Consider the following 22,181-nt stretch of genomic DNA (forward strand, 5'->3'; position numbering starts at 1 on the left):
TACCTTTTGGGTGTTGCAAGTAGAGCTACTATAAACATTTTTGCTCAAGATGTTAACACCTGTTTTCAATTTGGAAGATAAATTTTCTGGGTCACAAGAAAAACTCTGTTTAACTCACTGTGGAATTGCCAAACTTTTTTAGCTGTAGCTGTATAATTTTACATGCCCACCATAAATTGTAGGATTCCAATTACTTCACATTTTTACCATCCATGTCACTTTCTTTTACTTTTTCAAATTTATAGCTATCTTATTTGATTGTAAAGTGATATCTCACTGTAGTATTATTTGCAATTTTAATGATTTTTTTAAAAAAAAGAATAAGATCTCTATTTAGACACCATGATTACAAACATGATTATAGTTGGGTTTCAGTCATAAAAAGAACACCCCCCCTTTACCAGTATAACATTCCAACCATCAATGCCCCTCATTGCAATTTTAATGATTAATATTGAGCTTTCAAATGCTTGTCTAAACAAGTTTGGACACTTGTTTACCTTCTTTAGAGAAATGTCTATTTAAATCCTTTTTTTTTTTTTTGGACTTGTTTCAATTCTGTTAGAAAGGCTGAGTTGAACTTGGGTATATGGATCATACCTGAGTCTCCTGCATGCAAAGCATGCAGCCTATTGAATAAAATGTTTGGCCCCTGACTTGTTTGATTTCTTGTTGCTGAAATGTAAGTGTTCTTTTTTTTTTTTTTTTTTTTTTTTTTTTTTTTGGTTTTTGGGCCACACCCGGTGACGCTCAGGGGTTACTCCTGGCTATGCGCTCAGAAGTCGCTCCTGGCTTGGGGGACCATATGGGGCGCCGGGGGATCGAACCGCGGTCCGTCTCCTAGGCTAGCGCAGGTAAGGCAGGCACCTTACCTCGAGCGCCACCGCCCGGCCCTTTTTTTTTTTTTTTTTTTTTTTTTTTTAATGTAAGTGTTCTTTAGAGGTGTCAGAAAAATGGTTAAAGAACAGTAACGTCAGCATGAAGCACTGCTCAATGTGACCCCCCCAAACAAAACAACCAAGTTCTTTATATATTTAGAACATTGGAGTCTTATCATGTGTGGTTTGTGAACAGTTTCTTCATTTGTCTTTTGGTCTTTTTTAGTAATGTCCTTTGATTAGAAAAGACATAATTTTAGTGAAGTCCAATTAATGTTTTTCTTTATTACCTGTGCTTTACTGTATTGTATCCATGTTTGTGTCTTTTACATCATGCACAGAACAGATAGTTGGCAAATCTCATTTTCTTTTTTCTTTTCTTTTTTTTTTGTTTGTTTGTTTTTTTTTGTTTTGTTTTTGGGCCACACCCGGCTTTGCTCAGGGGTTATTCCTGGCTGTCTGCTCAGAAATAGCTCCTGGCAGGCACGGGGGACCATATGGGACACCGGGATTCAAACCAACCACCTTTGGTCCTGGATCTCCTGCTTGCAAGGCAAACGCCGCTGTGCTATCTCTCCGGGCCGGGCAAATCTCATTTTCACTCCTCAGTGTAACACCTTCAATGCTTTTCCATTGTACAAAGAAGAAGGTTAAGAGTCTGCCTGGATAGGAAAGAAACTGGGGCCATGAGTAATGAGAACTGTGCACTGGTGAAGGATGTTGTACATTGTATGACTGAAATTTAATTATGAACAACTTTGTAACTGTGTATCTCACTGTGATTCAATAAAGAGATTTATTTATTTAAAAAAAAAAAGGAGTCTAAGACATTCTTGCAATAATAATTTTCAGACACAAGAGAGAAAAGAGCTGGAAGTTCCAGCTCACCTCAGGAAGCTCACCACAAAGAGTGATGAGTTTAGTTAGAGAAATAACTGCATTTTAAACTGTCCTAATAATGAGAATGTATGAGGGAAATGGAGGGCCTGTTTAGAGTACAGGCGGGGGTCGGGTGGGGAGGAGGGAGATTTGGGACATGGGTGATGGGAATATTGCACTGGTGATGGGTGGTGTTCTTTACATGACTGAAACCCAAACACAATCATGTATGTAATCAAGGTGTTTAAAAAAAAAAAGTTCACAGTATGGTGAAATGGAAAAAAAAAAAAAAAAAAGGAGTCTGCCTAAAGCTGCAATATTTGTTCCCTCTTTTTTCCCTAATCTCTTTTTTCAATCGCTTTCGTTTCTCTTCAGCTCTTAAGATTTTAGATTCTCTTTACCCCAGAAACTTCTTGCATATTATTGCTCCTACCTGAAAGAGTTTTCACCTTTTCTGTATGTAGCTCATTCTAATTCTTCAATCAAGTTGCGTCAGAATTTTATAAGCCGATTGTGAAAAATAGTCATCACTAAAAATTGTGTAGGCACAAATAAACTATATTAAAATATAATAAAACATGGAAATTTTATTATGTCATTAAGCTCTACTCTAATGATTTTGTTACATAATAGTATTAGCCATGCTTCTGGAGGTTATGTGTATACCAAAAATATAATATGATAGTCTGCTGCTATGCATCACATCTTTTACTGAGAATCAGTCATGCTGATTGTATGCGTGTGTGTTTGGACTACACCCAGCAAATGCTGTGGACTATGCCTGAATCTGTGCTGGGGGGGTATCACTTCAGATAGTAGCCCCAAGATTACTTTATATTTCCAGCGCCTAGCACTGTTCTTGGCCCCTAATAAATGCAGTGCCAGGCACTAAAATGAAGTTGACCATCTCAAGGTAAATGCCTTATCCCATATGCTATCTCTCCAAGCCCATTCATGGTGATTTTGAAAAAAGGCCATGAATTAAGGTTTTTTTGGGGAGAGCAGCTGTCAATATTTTCCAATATATCTCATCCATCAGATTTTCCATTGCATGTTGACACCTGGCATCCTAAATTTTTCTGGTTCTTTCCACACTTGCCTATTTTTATTGTTGTTGTTGTTTTGGTTTTGTTTTGGTTTGGTTTTGTTTAGTTTTTGCGTCAGACCCAGAGACGCTCAGAAGTTACTCCTGGCTCTATACTCAGAAATTGCTCCTGGCAGGCTTGGGTGACCATATGGAATACCGGAATTTGAACCACTGTCTGTCCTACGTCGGCTACGTGCAAGGCAAATGCCCTACTGCTGTGCTATTTCTTGGCTTCTCACTTGCCATCTCTTTGCTCATTTTGAAATGAAGTGCATTTACTTTTTCTCACACGAATAGGAACTGAGTCTTGGTTGTTCCTTATGAATCTATGTATTCCCAACCCCTAGCACTGTTCTTGGCCTCTAATAAATACTAATAACTTTTCCAAAAAAAAAAAAAAAAACACAAGAAAAAGGGGGCCGGGTAGGTGGCGCTGGAGGTAAGGTGTCTGCCTTGCAAGCGCTAGCCAAGGAAGGACCGCGGTTATATCCCCCGGCGTCCCATATGGTCCCCCCAAGCCAGGGGCGATTTCTGAGCACATAGCCAGGAGTAACCCCTGAGCGTCAAACGGGTGTGACCCAAAAACCAAAAAAAAAAATAAAATAAAATAAATACTAATAACTTTTCAAAAATTGTCAGCCAGGCCCATGAGGCAAATTTTAAATATAGACATATTAAGTGACATATTGATGGCAGTACTTTATCGAAAAGAGTATGAACTTTCCATTCCACCAACTGAGCTATTTTAAGGACTTAAGTATTTATGATCATTTAATTACATTCAAAGGTTTATGAAACAGATATTGTTTGGATGCACTTTCATTTATTTTTACCCCATTTTTATTGAGGTATATGATTTATAATACTGTTTTATGCATACATTACCCTAATATGGTTACTCTTAATTAGAAGATAATCATGGGGTCAAAGGTGACTTTTCTCTATGCTCTCATAGCCCTTCCTACTGTGTACTGGTTTCCTAATGTGACTTACAGTACAGATCCTTTGCTTCTGCCTCCTCTTCATACTGTTCATTTAAAAAAAAAATAAATTCTTTAATTGAATCACCATAAGATATACAGTTCTTCTTCTTCTTCTTCTTCTTCTTCTTCTTCTTCTTCTTCTTCTTCTTCTTCTTCTTCTTCTTCTTCTTCTTCTTCTTCTTCTTCTTCTTCTTCTTCTTCTCCTCCTCCTCCTTCTCCTTTTCTTCTCCTCCTCCTTCTCCTCCTTTTCCTCCCTCCCTCCCTCTTTCCCTCTCCCTCTTTCTCCCTCCCTCCCTCCCTCTCTCTCTCTCTCTCTCTCTCTCTCTCTCTCTCTCTTTCGATTTAGCACTGTGGTGAACACTCTACTATGGACTGGTCCTCCTGACCTTTGTCTCTATTGTCTTTGAGTATTATTACCATAGTGTCCTTTTCACATATATCCCACAAATAAGTGTGATTGTTCTATTCATCCCTCTTCCTCTTACTCATTTTGCTCAGCATAATACTCTCCATATCCATTCATGTATGTGCAAATGTTATCACTTAATTTTTTACCAACAGAATTTCCACTCTGTAGATATACTATAGTTTCTTTATCCACTCAGCTGGGGTTGTTTCCAGATTTGAGCTATTATTAATAGTGCTGTAATGAACATAGGAGTGCAGATATCTTTTCTGCATTGTGTTTTTGGGCCCCTAGGGTATATTCCCAGGAATAGTATTGCTGGGTTATATGGGATATCAATTTCTAGTATTTTTTGTTTGTTTGGTTGGTTGGTTTTGGAGTCACACCTGGCAGTGCTCAGGGGTTACTCCTGGCTACGCTCAGAAATTGCTCCTGGTAGGCTCGGGGACCATATGGGATGCCGGGATTCGAACCACTGCATTCAACCACTGGATTCGAACTTCTGCATGCAAGGCAAATGCCCTACTTCCATACTAATTATCCCTAGTTTCTAGTTTTTTGAAGAATTTCTAGTTTTTTTGAAGAATGTCCTATTGTTTTACAAAAAGGCTGATTAGTTGACATTTCCACCAACAGTGAATGCAAATCCCTCTCTCCCCATATCCAATTAAGCACTGGTTATTCTTGTTATTCTTGATTTGTGCCAATCTTTGTGGTGTGAGATGATATCTTATTGTTTTGACTTGCATCTCCCTGATGATTAATGATGTCTTCTCAGTGTTCTTGCTTTGAATCTCACCATCTTTCTATAAATCCTATTGGGGTCCAGTTAAGTACAGTAGAACCTGTTTTAACTAATGACACCTAAAATATCTATCACTTCTATTATATTCACATTTAAGGTATTGATCTTAGGACCTTAGCAAATCAACTTTTGACCAAATGAGTAAAGTGGGGGACTGAAGAGATACTACTGATAACAGAGCCACTTGCTTTGTTCATTGACAACCCAGACTGGATCCCTGCACCATATATGGTTCTCTAAGCCCTGCTAGAAGTGATCCCTGAACTCAGAGCCAGGAGTAATCCCTGAGCACTGCTGGATGCACTCCCCCCAAATACAAACAAAACAAAGAAAAAAATTTTAAAAAGAGGGGCCACTCCCAGTGATGCTCAGTGGGTACATTGATGCTCAGGGACTTTGCTCTCAGGGGTAACTGTTATTGGTGTTCAGGGACACCAGAGAGAATTTAGGGGGATTGAAATCATGTCAGCTGTGTTCAAGGTAATCACCTTAGTAGCTGTACTATTTCTCCAGCTACCCTCCCAATCTTATTTTTGAGAAGCATTTCATCCCATAAGATCTGCAACCCACTCACTTTAGGGAGTACATGCCCAGTGTATTTTAGCCAGCTGGACCCTACAGATAACAGCTCCTCTAGACAGCTTCAAATATTCTTCGGTCTCTTTGATGGTGGCCTGGAGGGTCCTGCAATGCCAGAGATTACCTGGATCACCTTGGTAGTGCCTGGGAGTCTTTCAGGGCACCAGCTATTGATGCATGGGATACAAGTAGTACATGCAAGCCATAAGCTCCAAACTCTGTATTTTCTCTTCAGACTTGAGTGTTTGTCCAGCTCTTTACTTTCTCTTGCTCCAGAACTAGGCTCCTTAATCAGAGGAGGGAGTTCCCAGAACTTCAAATAGCACCCAAGTACAAATATCATCTTTATATCTTGTTAAAGGATTTAAATTAAAGAACCCACAGTCCTTAAGATCCAGGGACTTGAAGCTGACATATGGGCACAAAAATACATTTTTATTCTTCTACTATGAGAGGAGAGAAATGCTCTTAGAATCATTGAAATACAAATGTGATCTCTACCTCAGGACCAGGCCTATGTATAAAGGAGCTAGACTAATGATTGACTAAGACTCACAGGCTCATTCCTCCATAGAAATGGATTCTGTTTCTACAGCCTTCTGAAGATATTTATTTGTACTGAGCATGGATAGAAGCTTGCTGTTTGCAGAATTACAAAGAAACAGATAATTTATCCAAGAAAACTGTTTATTTCACATAAACTAGATAATCCAGAGAGTACCTAGTACTAGGGATTTTGGGTTCTAAAGTGACAAAGTCACTTCTCTAATGGCAACTTTGCAGTGTGATGGCCATACTACAAGGACCAAAATCTTTTGTCTGTTCAAGATTCTGGTTTTAAGCCTTAGGGAGAATTGCGAAGTATAGGAAAGTGTGAACCTGATTTCAGAGTATAGGAAAGAACATGTTCATTAAAATGTCTTAATGAGAAGAAAATAAACTATCCCCCTCCCCTGCCAATCTAATTTACTATAATAGTGATCATTTGTGGCTTAGTAAAAGAAAAAAATCCCTATTATTATTGAGAGTAGCTTAATTATTATCAGAACACTATGATTACCTTTGCAATAGTTCTGAAAACACTGTATTTCAGGTTCTGAAATACAGTTTTATGTAGACTTAGGGAGAATTAAGAACATTTTGCAAAAATATGAATAGGCATTTAGTACCATACACCCTGATGGTTCTTTCAGAGGCCAATATGGCACATTTGAACTTTTGTGAAGGCAGTTGAATTGAAAATTATTGCCATAATTATGTACTCTTCTTTTAAAAGAAGAGTTAAAACTTTTTAGTCTAGCAGATTAAATACTGACTTATATTCCCTGTCTCTGAAATGATAATCAAGGAGGAAAAATTTACAAATGAAAAGTTCTTAGAGATGGAAGTGGAGATGAGACACAAACACACACACACACACACACACACAAACACACACAACACAACATTGGGGGGAACTAGAAACAGAAGAAAGTTGACTCATTTATCAGATCAAAGAAAACAAAATCTCAGAAGGAATCCAAGAAGGAAGTTAATTTGCTCTGCAGAACCCTAAAAAGCCTAGGGAGTCTGAAAAAAGGAAGAGACAGGAACTGATTCCCTGGGTCTATGGAACCAGAGAGGATCCCAGTTTTTCTCTGTAGTTCCATAGAACCAGATGACTACATCACCTCAATCTAGATAGAAAACTAGTGTCTGAGTCTTATCCCAGTCATAGAGGAGAAAATTGAAATTGGGGAAAAGTCTATCAATAAAGCCTCTTTCAGAGAGAGAGTGAAGTAAAATGCCTGCCCCAGAGGACGGCAGGAGAGAGTGGGTGGGAGGGAAGAGGGCATCAGGGAGGATGAGAGGGAAATTGAGTACATTGGTGTTGGGAAATATGCACTGGTGAAGGTTGTTATACATTGTATGACTGAAACGCAATCATAAAAAACTTTATAAGAAAAACTGTATTATGAACAACCTTGTAAGCATGGTATTTAAATTAAAATTTTTAAATGTAAGCAATTAATACATTAAAAAATAAAGCCTCTCTCTTGCTTTATTCTTAGAATACCAGTAGCCAGACACATGCAATCTGTGCAAGACATTGGTGAATTCTCTGCACTCGGGTAAGCTCAAGATAAAGAATAGATCCTGGTGTCTCACAGCAAAATAGTCAGATTTTTGTGTAATCACTCAGAGGGTTCTTAGAGAAGAGCAAATCTTGTATTTGTAATGACAACTGACTACCCTGCTTAATGAGTTCAAACAAAATTCCTGCACACTTGAACAAAAGGGAAACCCTGAGATTATCTGAAAAATTAGAAATTGAGAGGCTTGAGAGATAGGAAAGAAATTTAGGCATTTATTTTGTATCAATCCAGCTCAATCACCGCATCATATGGTCCCTTGAACACCACCAGGAATGATCCCTGCAGAGCTAGGAGTAAACCCTGAGCACCCATGAGAGTGGCTTCTCAAAATGTGATAAAGAGAGAAAGAAAAAAGAAAGAGAGAAAGAGAGAAAGAAAAGAAGGGAGGGAGGTAGGAAGGGAGGAAGGATGGGAGGGAGGGAGGGAGGGAGGAAGGGAGGAAGGGAGGAAGGAAGGAAGGAAGGAAGGAAGGAAGGAAGGAAGGAAGGAAGGAAGGAAGGAGGGAAGGAAGGAAGGAAGGTAGGAAAGGAAGGAAAGGAAGGGAGGGAAGGAAGGGAGGGAAGGAAGGAAGGAAGGAAGAAAAGGAAGGAAGAAAAGAAAGGAAAGAAGGGAGGAAGGAAAGGAAAGAAGAAAATGAAAGGAAAGAAGGAAGAAACAAAAGGAAAGAAGAAAGAAACGAAAGGAAAGAAGGAAGGAAAGGAAAGAAGGAAGGAAAAGAAAGAAGGAAGGAAGGGAAAAAAGAAGGAAAGAAAAGAAAGAAGGGAAAGAAAGAAAGAAAATAAAGAAAGAAAGAAAAAAGAAAGAAGAAAGAAAGAAAGAAAGAAAGAAAGAAAGAAAGAAAGAAAGAAAGAAAGAAAGAAAGAAAGAAAGAAAGAAAGAAAGAAAGAAAGAAAGAAAGAAAGAAAGAAAAAGGAAGGGAGGAAGGAAGGAAGGAAGAAAGCAAAAGGAAGGAGGGAAGGAAGAAAAGAAGAAAGAAAAGAAAGAAGAAAGAAAAGAAAGAGTCAAAGATCAGAAATTAGGATGGCACAGTATGACAGGAAGCTAGAGAATATAGAGAAGCGTGTGACTATCATCCAGAATTTCCTGCTCTGACAATCAAGTGAATGTGAAGACAGTTTAAGTCTGTAGTAACAAGAACTTTGCCTTCTAGTCACTCCCTCTTTGTGGCAACTGAATGATGGTTCATTTAAGTTGGTAAAAAAAAAACAAAAAAAAAACAGAAGAAGCCACAGGTCTAGAAAATGTATACTCAATTGGAAGATGTTTTCTTGGTTTCATAAATGAAGTTGAAAGGACATTATGGGGTCACCAGGAATAATTCCTGAGTGCAGAGTCAGGAGTAAACCTTGAGTATCTCTAGCTGTGACCCAAACAAAAATAAAATGAATACAGATACTCCTCACTTAACCACCTACCTGTTTAGTGAGAGCTCGCACTTATGACCATCTCTTCACTGTTATTTTATTTTATTTTAAATATTCTTTTTCCATCTTGTACACTCTATAGTACAGTACTGTGGTTTTTGGTGCTTTTATGAACCTACTTTACTAACGTTATATTCTGTAATACATTGCAGTGATGAGGAAAAATTTCTTAAATGTTTTTAGGTCTTTTATATTTTAAACTTCTCTTTTTCAAAGACTGCCCCATTTTAGAATTCTAGCCTGCAAACAGAAACCCCTGCCAGAAGAGCAGGGAGCCACAGAGACAAGAGGCCTCAGACAGTTAGAAAGAGGCCTCAGACAGTTAGCTCAAGTTAAGATAAGCAAGTTCTGCTCTCACAGCTCCCAAGGACAGCAAGCCTGGGAGATAAAGACTTGGGCATGTGGGATCAAGGCTCATTTATACTTACTATTATGTTATAGCTGCCACTTTAAGTAAGTTTTAAGTTTTATAGGATATATATGTATAACAATAAGTTAAGTTAGCCATTAAGTATTCTTATATTATTGCTAATAATTATAAGCCTAGAGTGATTTCAGCAGTACCAACCAGAGGGGGCTTTCGGTGCCAGAAAGTCCAACTCCCATGCTTCTGAGGCTGACATATGTGCCACTCTGTGCAAAGGAATCTAACAATTAGCTACATTTGAACCTTGAGTTTTAGTGATCCCGTTTCTTCTCTGTAACTAATAATGCCAGGTTGTTCCCATCCTGACCCACTGTGGTAAGCTGACACGTACAATATGTAACACTGGGGTTGATAAGTTTAATAACCATATCTGTTCATTGAATATGTTTCTTTCTTCTGACTAAGTTATGATGTAAAAATGCACAAACTGTGCCTGCACCTGTAAAAATGATGACACTTTTCCTTTAAGAAATGATCTATATAAACCTTGCTCAAACAAAGCTTGAGGTCTTTGCTTTGGGATCTGTCCTGAGGCACTGACCCTGGATCCAGAATAAAATCTCACCTGTGCTCTAAGTCATTCTTTGGAACTCTCGGGGCACCCTGAGGATGGGGATTTTTCCCAGACCCTAACAGCAGTACTGTGTGTAAATTACACAACTTATACTAATTAAAACAAGTGGAAGTTTTCAGTTTGATCTTTCTCATGATTTTACTTATTCAGTATACTTATTTTCAAGTACTATGCATATACTGTACTACTGTATACAGTACATGCAGTTCCTCACTTAACGACCAAGTTGCTTAATAACCAAGTCATTGAAACGGAACTTGATCATTAAGCGAGGAATATCTGTAAATAAATAAAACATAAAAAATTAGTAATAGAAAAATATCAGGTTGTCTATTCATTCTTATTTCTTACACATTTCACATCATGGAAGAATAGTTAATATAATTTTTATTCAGAAGGACAACAAGTTTCAAATGAAGCAGCATGAACTAGTGTTCAAATTCTAGAAAGTCAACCATTTTCTTTCCGTTTTCTCATGCTAGATGATTTAATCTACTCAAAACAAAATATAATAGAGCAATGAAAGAAATTAAAGAAGTTACAAATAAAGGGGAAATATTATGTGCTCATGGGTTGAAATAATTAATATTGTTAAAATATCTGTAAAATAGGGGCCAGAGCAATAGCATAGCAGTAGGGCATTAGCCTTGCATGCGGCTGTTCCAGGATGGACCTCAATTCAATTCCCAGTGTCCCTTATGGTTTCCCCAAGCCAGGAGTGATTTCTGAGTGCATAGTCAGGAGTAACCCCTGAGCGTCACCGGGTGTGGCCAGAAAACAAAACAAAACATCTGTAAAATAAATGTCCATACTATCCAACGCAATCTACAAACTCAATGGAATTGCTATTAAAATTCCAATGCCATTTTAATAGAAATAGAATAAATAATCCTAAGATGTGTGTGTTATAACAAAAAGATGCCAAATAGCAATACTGAGAAAAAAAAAAAGCTCAGGTATTACACTTCCTAATGTCAAACTATATTACAAAGCTCTAGTGATCAAAACAATATGGAATGTGGCCAAAAACGTATATAGATCACAGAAAACATTAAAAACTGCAAAATTAAACTCACATATAGCCAGTTAAAGTATAACAAAGAAATTAAAAATAAGTAATAATGAAGAGAGAAACTCTGCAATTAGTAGTGCTGAAAGAGACAGCCATATACAAAAGAATAAAACACAAATAATACCCAAGGGCAATAGAAATGACAGTTCAGTTAAGACAGTGAGGGGGCCACTAACAATAACTAACAATAACAATAGAGATATGCACACCCTTTCAGTAACAGTGTTGTAATCCACTGTGCCTAGAAGAGAAAAGGGAAGAGAGTGAGAGGAAGAAAAGGAAGAGGAGAAGGAGGCTAAGAAGAAAGAGAAGAAAAAGAAGAGGTGGAGAAGAAAGAGGAGAAGGAAAAGGAAGAAGAGGAGGAGGAAGAGAAGGAGGAGGAAGAGAAGGAGGAGAGGAGTAGTGTTATCCCTCCCCCAATTTCCTGCCTATCTCACCTGGATAGTGAGACCCCAGGGTATGTGGTTTGTAACAAAGGGGTTGGCTGGGGGAGAGGAGAGGTAGACACAGGATGGATGCAGAGCAGCAGGAAAGAGGCTGCTTAGCTTAGAGGCCATATGAAAAAACACATGGCAATTAGGGCCTTGTAATAAAGCTGGATGTCTCCTGATACTTCATCTGACTACCTGTGGATCCTTTCTTTGTCATCACTTTGCACCTACAGACCCGCAGGCTGAAGGGACTGCAGGAGTCAGGCCAAGCTGAGAAAGGCCTTACCACCATCCACCACACCAGGACTCATTTATAATTAATGCAACAGAGGAGAAGAAAGAGGGGGAAGAAGGAGGAGGAGGAGGAAGAGGAGGAGGAGGAAGAAGAAGAAGAAGAAGAAGAAGAAGAAGAAGAAGAAGAAGAAGAAGAAGAAGAAGAAGAAGAAGAAGAAGAAGAAGAAGAAGAAGAAGGAAGAGAAGGAGGAAGAGGAAGAGAAGCAGAAGAGTGTCTGCTATAGGTGGGAGAAACAGAAGGGAGAGGTAACTGGGGAAATTACTGGTGGGAAATAGACACTGGTGAGCGATGGGTGTTGGAGCATTGTATGACTGAAACTCAACCATCAACAACATTTAAACTCTGTATTTCATGGTGATTTGATTTAAAATTTTTAAAAGAGAATAAAATGATAAAGTATAAAGCACATAGATTAAATTAAAATAGATTTAAGAACTTGAATGTAAAACCTGAAATCATTTAAATCACTGTCTCACATGTGCCCAGCACAATCTGGACAATTTGCTGTTTAAGTCTGGCAACTCTACTGTTGGTAATTCATGGCAACACAGACGATTTCTATCTGTATTGCAGGCAGGTGTGTGTAAGAACCGCAAAGAAAGGATAAATACAATGATGTTTGGCAGGAAAGGCAAGCCTGAGGGAACACATGCTTCAACAGATTCACTCCCAATGAGCACTGTAACTCAGTGCAAGCCCTGTAAAGCATGGGAGCAAACACCCACATCCATATGATCCAACAATTCTATGTCAGGATATTTACCCAAAGAAAAAGGAAACACTAACTCAAATTATATATATACACACACCCTCATGTCTGTTGCAGCATGGATCACAATAGCTAAAAGGTTAATCCAATCTAGAATCAATAAATGAATTAAAGTAAAATGCATGTCAAAAATTATTTAACTCTGGGCCAGAGAAATAGCATGGAGGTAAGGCATTTGCCTTTCATGCAGAAGGTCATCGAATCCCGGCATCCCATAAGGTCCTCCGAGCCTGCCAGGAGCGATTTCTGAGCATGGAGCAAGGAGTAATCCCTGAGTGCTGCCACATGTGACCCAAAACCAAAAAAAAATTAACTCTGGGGCTGGAGAGATAGCATGGAGATATGGCATTTGCCTTGCATGCAGAAGGATGATGTTCGAATCCCAACATCTCCTATGGTCCGCTGAGCTTGCCAGGAGTGATTTCTGAGCGTAGAACCAGGAGTAACCCCTGAATGTTGCCAGGTGTGAACCACAAAGTAAAAAAAAAAAAAAATTAACTCTTTAATGAAGCAGCAAGATAACAGTGATTCCAAATAGTTAACAGAAAAGACAGATTGTTGGACAAAAATTGCTAAGAGAGATACCAAGATGGAAAAGATCACACCAGTAATTAGTATCTTATAGAATAAGGAAATACCTAAATTTTTACCATTTTATGAGGATCTACAATTCTGAAAGTCAGAACTTCACACAGGTATAGTGATGATGACTTACCGTATTTTCCGGCGTATAAGATGACCCCATAATTATGCAGTTAAAACATAGGTGTTTAGGCCTATATTCGCTGTATCAGACAGAACGTTCCTGTGCTGCAACTGTATGTACCACAGTGAGCCAATAACAGCAAGCAAAAGTTCAAAGGTTATACTGTAATAGACTTTCTCTCTGACTCTGGCCAATCTGAGCAGGCTTTTGACAGTGTAGATTTGGATCCAGAACATTGACTAATTTGCATGCATAAAAAGCCTGCTTGGCTTGGGTGAGTTAGAGAGGCAGTCCAAACAGTCTTGCAGTGATTTGTAGGGAGCCAGATTCTCCCTCACAGTCTTAGCATAAGCACTGCCATCTTGTAGCAAACTGCCATTTTCTAACAGGCCTGTCCTTTAGTTGAGCTATACATTGTGTACGTGCCAACTGGCTATGAGTTGATGCAGATTAAAAGAACCATAAGGTCACACTCTTCTGGCTCAGGAACTCAGATCTATAGATAGAGCATTTGGTGTGATAATAGGATGTTCCTCAAGAAACTTGTATTAAATTAACAGGCACATGCCAAACCTTTTGAACTGCATGATGACAAATGCATGCTTGACAAATGTTTGCATTGTTTCCTCCTCTCTTTGTGTAAAAACTGTTAAGTCATGGCATTTCAAAAATAAATTGATGCCATAATCAGAATCTTTGGTGGTCCCCTTTTTCCCACCCATTTCTTTTACAGGTGCAGACCCTTTCCATGACCATGAGTAAACTGAAGCTGCTGGCTGGCACAGTGATTGGTGCAGGATCGAGTTGGAAAATTCGTTTTGTGGCAATATTCAGACAATTTTCGTTTGGCGGCATATTGAAACATTTCTTGGGATATACTCGGCGTAAAAGACAACCCCCAATTTTCGGTTGACTTTTTTTGTTTCAAAGTCACATGTTTGAGGCCTGAGGAATATCTTGACCTTATGATTGTGCAGCTGCAAAGAAGTTTAGGATATCAGTCTGAGGTACTCTTGGTTTATGGTGGGTCTTAGGAAAATAACTACTGATATTTTCCCTTAGAATAGAGGAGAGGTATGGCTAAGAAGATGAGAAATATAGTGGAATCAGTGAAGTGAAGAGACAGAGGTGGAAGAATGCACTGACAGTTTTCACCAAAAACTAGGAGAGTGGACTGGCATGCATTCTTCCACAGGGATCCAGAAGAGACCAAATCCTGATGCCAGGGGATTTCATACTTCTGGTATATTGTGGACATACAAAAGAATGAATTTCTGTTGTCTTCAGCCTTTATTTTTGTGATGATTTTGGGGGGAAGCCACAGGAAATGAATGAAGATGATTTGATTGGAAGTAATCAAAGATTGAAGAAATTATACCTGGTCCCTTTATGTGGCTTTGACTTACCACAGTGTAGCAGATAAATTCCGGGAAGGAGCTACTGAGAGCTAATGTCCCTAGAACAGAACCTTCAAGAAACTAGGGCAGAAATTGCAAGGTTTCTTCTTAAGTGGTGTGAAAATCCTTACACTACTGTGAACAAAGCCCACTCAGATTCAAGCATAAAGAAACTGGACCCCATTTGTCCTTTTAGGTGTGAAAATAGAGACCATCATCTAAATAAAACTGCCTTCAGGACTGTGTCATTTGTTGTAGGTAATAGAATGGTCAAGCTCTGAGCTCTAACAGCAACTTCACATGTGGAAGTTTATAGATGAACTAGATACGCTTAGCCCCAGAGTATAGTGAGAAGGAATGAAATTCAATGGAGGAGGAAAAAAACACAGATATTAAATGATGGGGCTGGGGCCATGTGGTCTCATGTGCATTGGTGGTGTTAAGAAAAGACAAAATAAATATCCAAGCCAAAAAAAACAACAATGAAATCATGAAAAATAAACTTAAACAATCAATACTTAAAATGGGCTTATGATAATAGCAGGTTGGGGGCAGAGGTGGTGGCATGGGCTGGACTCTGGAAACATTGGTGAAAGGAAGCTGACGTTCATGGTGGATTGGCCCTGAAACATTTTATTTCTGAAATCCAACTATGAAAACTTTGGTTTTAATTTTAAAAAGTTTAAAAAAATATGAACTAATTTTAATATATTTTTAATAATATCATTATTTAAGTAACATGATTACAAACATGTTTAAAGGTGGCTTCAGTCATAAAAAGCACACCCCCTTCACCAGTGAGTGTAACCTTTCCACCACCAATGCCACCACTCCCTCTTGCCCCCACCCCTGCCTGTCTCCAGGCATTCTATTTCTCTCATTCACTACCATTGTCATAATTATTAGCATAGTTATTTCTCTAACTGCACTCACCACTCCTTGTATTAGGTTAGGATGAACTAATTTAAAATTATGCAAAATGTTAAATTCCATACCTCAATCCTATGAGCCATCTTTCTCACATCACATTAGCTCAGTGCTTCTCAATTATTTTCTGTCATGTCTCCCTAGGAAGAAGAAAGCATTTTTTGCGCCCCCCCCCCCGCATAACTGTAAATAGTATCTTTATTAAAAAAAAACCTTTAGCTTGCAAAACAAAAATATATAAAATAATTTGAGCTGATTTTTTAATCAGAGGTGATGTCTGGATTAATGGCTACAATGAGCACATTTTGCAATGCATAGCTTTTCGAAGCGGGGTCTGAAGCAGGACACAGCAACTCTCAGCTCCAGAGACATACAGAGACATAAACATGGGGCTTAGCTTGTTATGACAGTGTTTGCCAAGGTGAAATGCGCCCTCCTTTACGGAGCCTTGTGTCCCACTATTTGAGAACCAGTGCATTAGCTAATATAGCTAGTGGCTGCCATATTGGGTAGCAGGGAGAGAATAAGATAAACATTATAGACAATCTATTGTATAGCACTAGACTAAAGAAACAGTATGGCAAAGGCTCTGAGTTGGAAAATAAGCTTATATATAAAATAAAAAGAAGCCAATTTTTAGTGAAGGTTTTTCACTGGTGTATAAGGCCCTGAATAAGGCCTTTAATTTGTGGAATGAAAGAATAATGTATAAGGCTTCTCATACAACACATCTGCTAAGCAAGAGAAGAGTGACTTAAATGAGTTTAAGAGTAGTCAAGAGTTAGATTACATTGGATCTTTCCTAAAGAATCATGGTTTATTCATAGTGAAGCAGAATTTTCTCCAGTACATACATTTGAATAAAGATTTGGCTTAAAATTAATTTGTTGTGAATTATCTGTTTATTATTAGTAGATGCTTCTTTAGCAATAAATAGAAATATAAAAATAACTAGGGCTTACCCAGATTTCACCCTGAATTTATTAAAATGTAGACAAGTGTAGTGAGTTAAAAATAATCAGGAATTGGGGTCCCTGGTTGTGGTTTTCTGTTTATTATCCAAAGTATAAACTTGGTGAGCCTCTTATTACCAAGGAGACAAGAGAAAAGGGGGAACAAGAGTGTGTCATCATCTCACACCCATGAATGCGCTTCAAGATCCTTCATTTAATTACATCAGCAAATGCCTTTCTCCATATTCAGTTACAGAAACAAGAGCTCAAACATCCACTTATGTTTTATTTACTTAATTATTTATTTTTTGGATTTGAGGCCACACCTGGCTGTGCTCAGGGCTTACTCCTGGCTCTGTGTTCAAGGAACATCCATGTGTTTAAGAAAATTACACAGAAATTTTCCAAAAGGTTCCATTGACCAGTACTTTTTCATATGGGACCTACCTTGCAAGGCAGATTAGAAATAGCTTCTTTCTGGGGAGCCTACTCATCTGAAAAAAGAGTCCAACTACTGTGGGAGGAGCAGAGATAGGAGAGGTCGATGCCTTTAGTGTCAGCTGTGCTACATGTATGTTCCCTATTAGACCATGAGCTTTGTTACAAGGGCTTGGGAGCCAGTCTTTCTCCTTTTCAAGTTCCCAGCACCTAACATGGTGCCAAGTATAGAACAACTTACCTCACTGTGTGCTGAATTGCATGCACTGTTTTTTGAATTTTAAGTTGCTTTTAAATTTTAACATCTTTTTTAGAAAATTGTTTTCTGTTCTTGTTCCTTGGTTGAAAGCAGGAGGGCACTGTTCCCCATATTTCACCCTATAAATCTACCTTCTGGAGATAAATGTGTAGAGATTCCTAGAATTCTCTCTACTTCTCCCTTGCCCACTACATACAATGGAATAGTTTCATCCTCCTCCTGCACACTGAGCCTCCAACAATGCATCAGCTTGAGCATTTCTATTAGGAAGGCCCCAGAGGTTATTTGTGTGCTGCTGGGGAGCAGTAGTCTGCTGTCTCCCTGATTTTGACTGGCAATTGTTTCCTGGACACAGTTCTGAGGGGTCAAAGAGGAATTATTGATTTTGTTCAGCTTCTTACTGAGAAGACATTTTCTCGGAAGGAGATGAATTGTAAAGGACCACATTAAGAGAAAAGGTGATGGAAAGTGAAGGATAGAAGGAAACACAAGCAACAAAGTCACAGACAGGAGTTCCATCTTCCCCCTGGCACACTACCAGGGGTTCATCCAAGCAACCCTCCATTTCCTGCTGTCATTTCAGACTTCAAAATAGTGACTTTCAACTCTGACAGCTCACTATACTTTTCTGAGGGAGTTTCTACAAATCCCTGCCCCTTAGTCTCTGTCTCTGTCTCTGTCTCTGTCTGTCTGTCTGTCTGTCTGTCTCTCTCCCTCTCTCTCTCTCTCCTCTCTCTCTTTTCTTCTACAATGATTTTATTATAAATATGTTCTGAGGAAATAAATATTGGTTCAAGACTATCTGCAAACACAATCTAAAGTAATAAAAGGCAGAATGGAACCAATCAGGGACCACGGAGTAGAGACAAATAGCAAAGACATCTGCATGCCATGCTACTAAGCACCTTTACCACAAGACATCAAGAAGGTTAAAGGAAGGATCACATTTCCTGAGCCACTCCATTCAAACAAGTTCTGAGTTTGGTGATTTGTTTTGTAAACTGCACTGCTGCTCTTCTCGTTCCTAGGAAGTAGAACAAGAAGACAGCCAGTCTCCAGGTCACAGCAAACACAACAAAGCTCTTGCCAATTTGTAGCTCTGCTCAGGGCCATTCTGCACACTATTTGCTGAGAGCCATGTCTGAATAGTCAGTCCTTCAGCACTCCTGCCAAGTGTTCTTTATGAGTCTTAAACTGCAGCCTTTTCTGTGAAGCAGGTTTTTTGCTTCTTTGAATAGGGGCCACTTTCTTTGGTCCAGAGTCCTGTATGAAAGAAGTACACTCCACAGTTTCTAAAATTCTTCATCCACAGAAAACTGACAGCTCTTATCATTGAAGAAATTTCTTCTTATCAGGTTGATTAACAAATAGTATCTCATCCCCTTAGGCCTTGACAGCTTTCTGAGAATTGGGTAGTTCTTCCTCTTAAGTCTTCTAAAAGAATTCCTCCTAAGCCTTGCTGGTCATGCTGATCTAAAAGCCTAAGTAGGGCTTTCTTATCTTTCAAATTGTATTTGAACTTGGAGGCATACTTCTCATTTATTACTTCAATTTGGGGATTATTAACTAAAGGCTCACTCATTAGCCATTGTTTCTGCTTGTTGCGTTTCATCCAAAATGTCTTCTAAAGTTAGAGGATGTGTATCTCCTAGTTGATGCTGTATTTTCATGTAATTCACAATCCTAGCAAGAACTCCAAATCTATATTCAGAGCTTCCTGATAGCGCTTGCAAGTTAAATGATCTGTTGCTGTGATCAGAATTTCGTTTAGAGCTCCATGTTCTAGTTCTGCTTTCTTCTTTGATGACGATGAGAACTATGAGCCAGAAATAACAACGTTTTTCAACAACAGGAGTAGAAAGGAAAAGGGCTCGTTTTTTTTTGTTGTTGTTTTTGTTTTTGTTTTGTTTTTTTGTTTTGTTTTGTTTTGAATAGCTCCCATTCCCTCAGGAGGCTTAGATCCATAATGCTGAGCCAGGAGAGCCATCCCACGAGACCCTTGGCCTTCGGCAGTAGCCGACGCTGGCTCGGCAGCGGCTAACTGCCCCTCTGGAGCACCTGCCCCTCTGGAGCACCCCTACATGCTGCCATGGCCACCTAGCATGGCCCCGACAGGTCGGGGTCTCCACGCTGATGGTGGCGGAGGAACCAGGGGCCACTTCCTGACCAGGATGCTCCCCTTGGTGTCTCTTAATTAAAAGTACCTTAGGGGGTTTTTAATATGTGATAGGTATAAAGAATCACTGATCTAGGTCAGTCGTCTTCAACCACTGGTTGGTCCACTGGTTGGTACCAGTTCATAGGTACTGAGAGGTTGTAAATCACTGGCTACTTCCTTCCCATGGACCAGGATACAAGACAGGAGCTGATCTACAGGTGTAAAGAAGTTGAAGAGCCCTGCTCTAGATTCTTGCTTCTCTGATCCATTGTCTAGTTGCCTTGACTACTTCAGAGCTTGTTAGAAAGGCAGTATCTGGACCAGAGAGAGTATGCTTGTGCTTGCCTTGCATATGGTTGACCTGCATATGGCTCCAGCATACCATATGGTCCCCCAAGCATCACCTGAGTAATTCTGAGTGCAGAGCCAGGAGTAATCCTTGATCATTGCCAGGTGTGCACTATTCCCTAAAAAAAAAAAAAAAAAAAAAAGAACGACAACACCTAGGGTCCTAGAAAAACACTATTAAATCAGAACTTGCAGTTTCACAAGATTCGTGGTGATTTCCATGGATGAATATTCAGGTGTAAGAATTAGCAACAAGGCTCCAATCCTCTCACATGAAGCAGAGAATTCCCTGAAATGGGAAATGAAATCCTGTTGTAGAGAACTGAAATCCTACTATAGTTGTGATTCCTCAGGATGAAAAATATTTGGCAATGAGAGAATTAGATCTCTTATCAGAAGGGAATTTCCTCCTTTTGGTCTAAAACATTGAGTTTAGCTTCAAAAAGAACCAGAGTCAAAAGTGTTCTAATGAATTAGCTATAATTTTGTTGTTGTCCAAAGTTAATTGAAGATAAATTCAGCATAGCAAAAAAGATTCCAAAGACTACACATAGTCTCTGGAAACTCATCCCAGCTATTGGCATATGCCTGTATGCCCGAATAACCAGCAGTGTCCAAGAGCAATTCTTTGGAGTCAGAATCCATTTCTGTGATCTCCTTGTCCAGAGCCGAGGCTTCAGGATCACAATTATCTCTTCTTTCTCTCTCTCCTTCCTGCAAGAACATCCCAGAGGCCCTCTCTAAAGGTGCTTTAGGGGATGCCTGCGATCTCATTGGTAATAACAGTGATCACATTCACATGCTTCTTGGTGTGGTCATTGTTGTCCAGGCCTTTGTGATATTTTTCAATGATTACTGGGCTGTCTTTTTCACAATCCAAGAGATGGCAGACTTTGTTGTTGGGTCCCTGAGAAAAGGACTGAATTTCACTGAAGAATTGGGGTTAGCATTGAGGTTTGAGTTAAAGCAGAGATAGCAAGAGACAAAGCAAGAGGACACACATAATGCATCAGTGAGTGGAGAAAATCCAGACATCACCAGTTCAGAGGGGAGGAGTAGTGCTGAGCAAAGGAGGATAAACAGGAAGAACAGGAAGAGGAAGTGCAATGAATGGTCCTAAATACTGGCTACTCCTGAGTTAACTGGTTTCCATCGCACAATTCCTGCTTAACATTTGCTTCCATTAGCTCTTAGTCTCAGTACTTCTTAGGATATAATAATTAACGCATCTGACACTTAACTGCTCATTATTAAGACTGGAGCACAGAGCACAGTCATAGAAAAGCAGTTAAAACTCGAACTTTGGAACTACAAGGCTTGAATTTCAGTCTATTCACTGCCACTTCCTAATTGATAAGTGAAGGCAAGTCAAATGACCTCATTATCACCCTAGTTTCAATTGCTGTACTAAATACAGTACTCTAGGGAAAAGCCAGGAGTGGCCTGTAAGCACAGACTCTAGGTATCATGAGTACCTCTAAATTTGGCCAAGTCCCACTCTAAAGTAAAATAAAAATTTGGACTAATTCAATATAGCCAATATTTGAACACTTTTGATTTATACAAACAAAAGTTTCATTTAGTTCCTTTATGTATAGCAGTTAAATTAAAAAAATCTAGGATTTTCTTAAAAAATATTTGGGGGGCTGGAATGATAATACAAAAGTTAGTAATGTGCTTGCCATGCACAAGGCCAACCCAGGTTTGATACCAGGCATTCCATATGGTCCCCAAGCATCAACAGGAATAAATTCTGAGTGCAGAGCCAGAAGTTTACTCTCAACACCACAGGATGTGGCCCAAATCAAATAAATAAACATATAAATAAAACTAAAAATATTTCTTGGGATCTGAGCACCACTAAGTGTGGCTCTCAAACTACACCACCAAATTTCCCCCCAGTTCTTATGGTCCTCAGATCCCCAGTGTTGCCAAGTAATGACCCCTATTTTATAAAATTTTTATTGAAACAATTGTGACTTACAAAGTTATTCATAGTTGGGTTTCAGATATGCAATATTTCAGGTTCAGTTCCACCACTAGTATCAGCCTCCCTCCACCAATGTTCCCAGAGTTCATCCCATGCCATCACCCTTTGTCCCCCCAACCCCCCAGTCTGCCAGCATACAAGACCTTTTTAATTTTTTGTTGTTAAAGTTTGGGTCTCAGGATTTCATTGAAGTTGACTCTGGCTTGAATATTTAGTTCTGTCTCTTCTTAACACTACCAATGTACCTAAGACCTCTTAGTC

At 39.1% G+C, this 22,181-nt stretch overlaps 1 pseudogene; it reads right to left on the reverse strand.

Annotated features, from left to right (window-relative positions):
- Window positions 1-18,545: 18,545 nt before the first annotated feature.
- Window positions 18,546-19,389, reverse strand: LOC126001524 (general transcription factor IIE subunit 2-like; annotated as a pseudogene).
- Between the last annotated feature and the right edge of the window lie 2,792 nt (window positions 19,390-22,181).

This window comes from Suncus etruscus, chromosome 2 (assembly GCF_024139225.1).
Source record: "Suncus etruscus isolate mSunEtr1 chromosome 2, mSunEtr1.pri.cur, whole genome shotgun sequence".
Lineage (NCBI taxonomy): Eukaryota > Metazoa > Chordata > Mammalia > Eulipotyphla > Soricidae > Suncus > Suncus etruscus.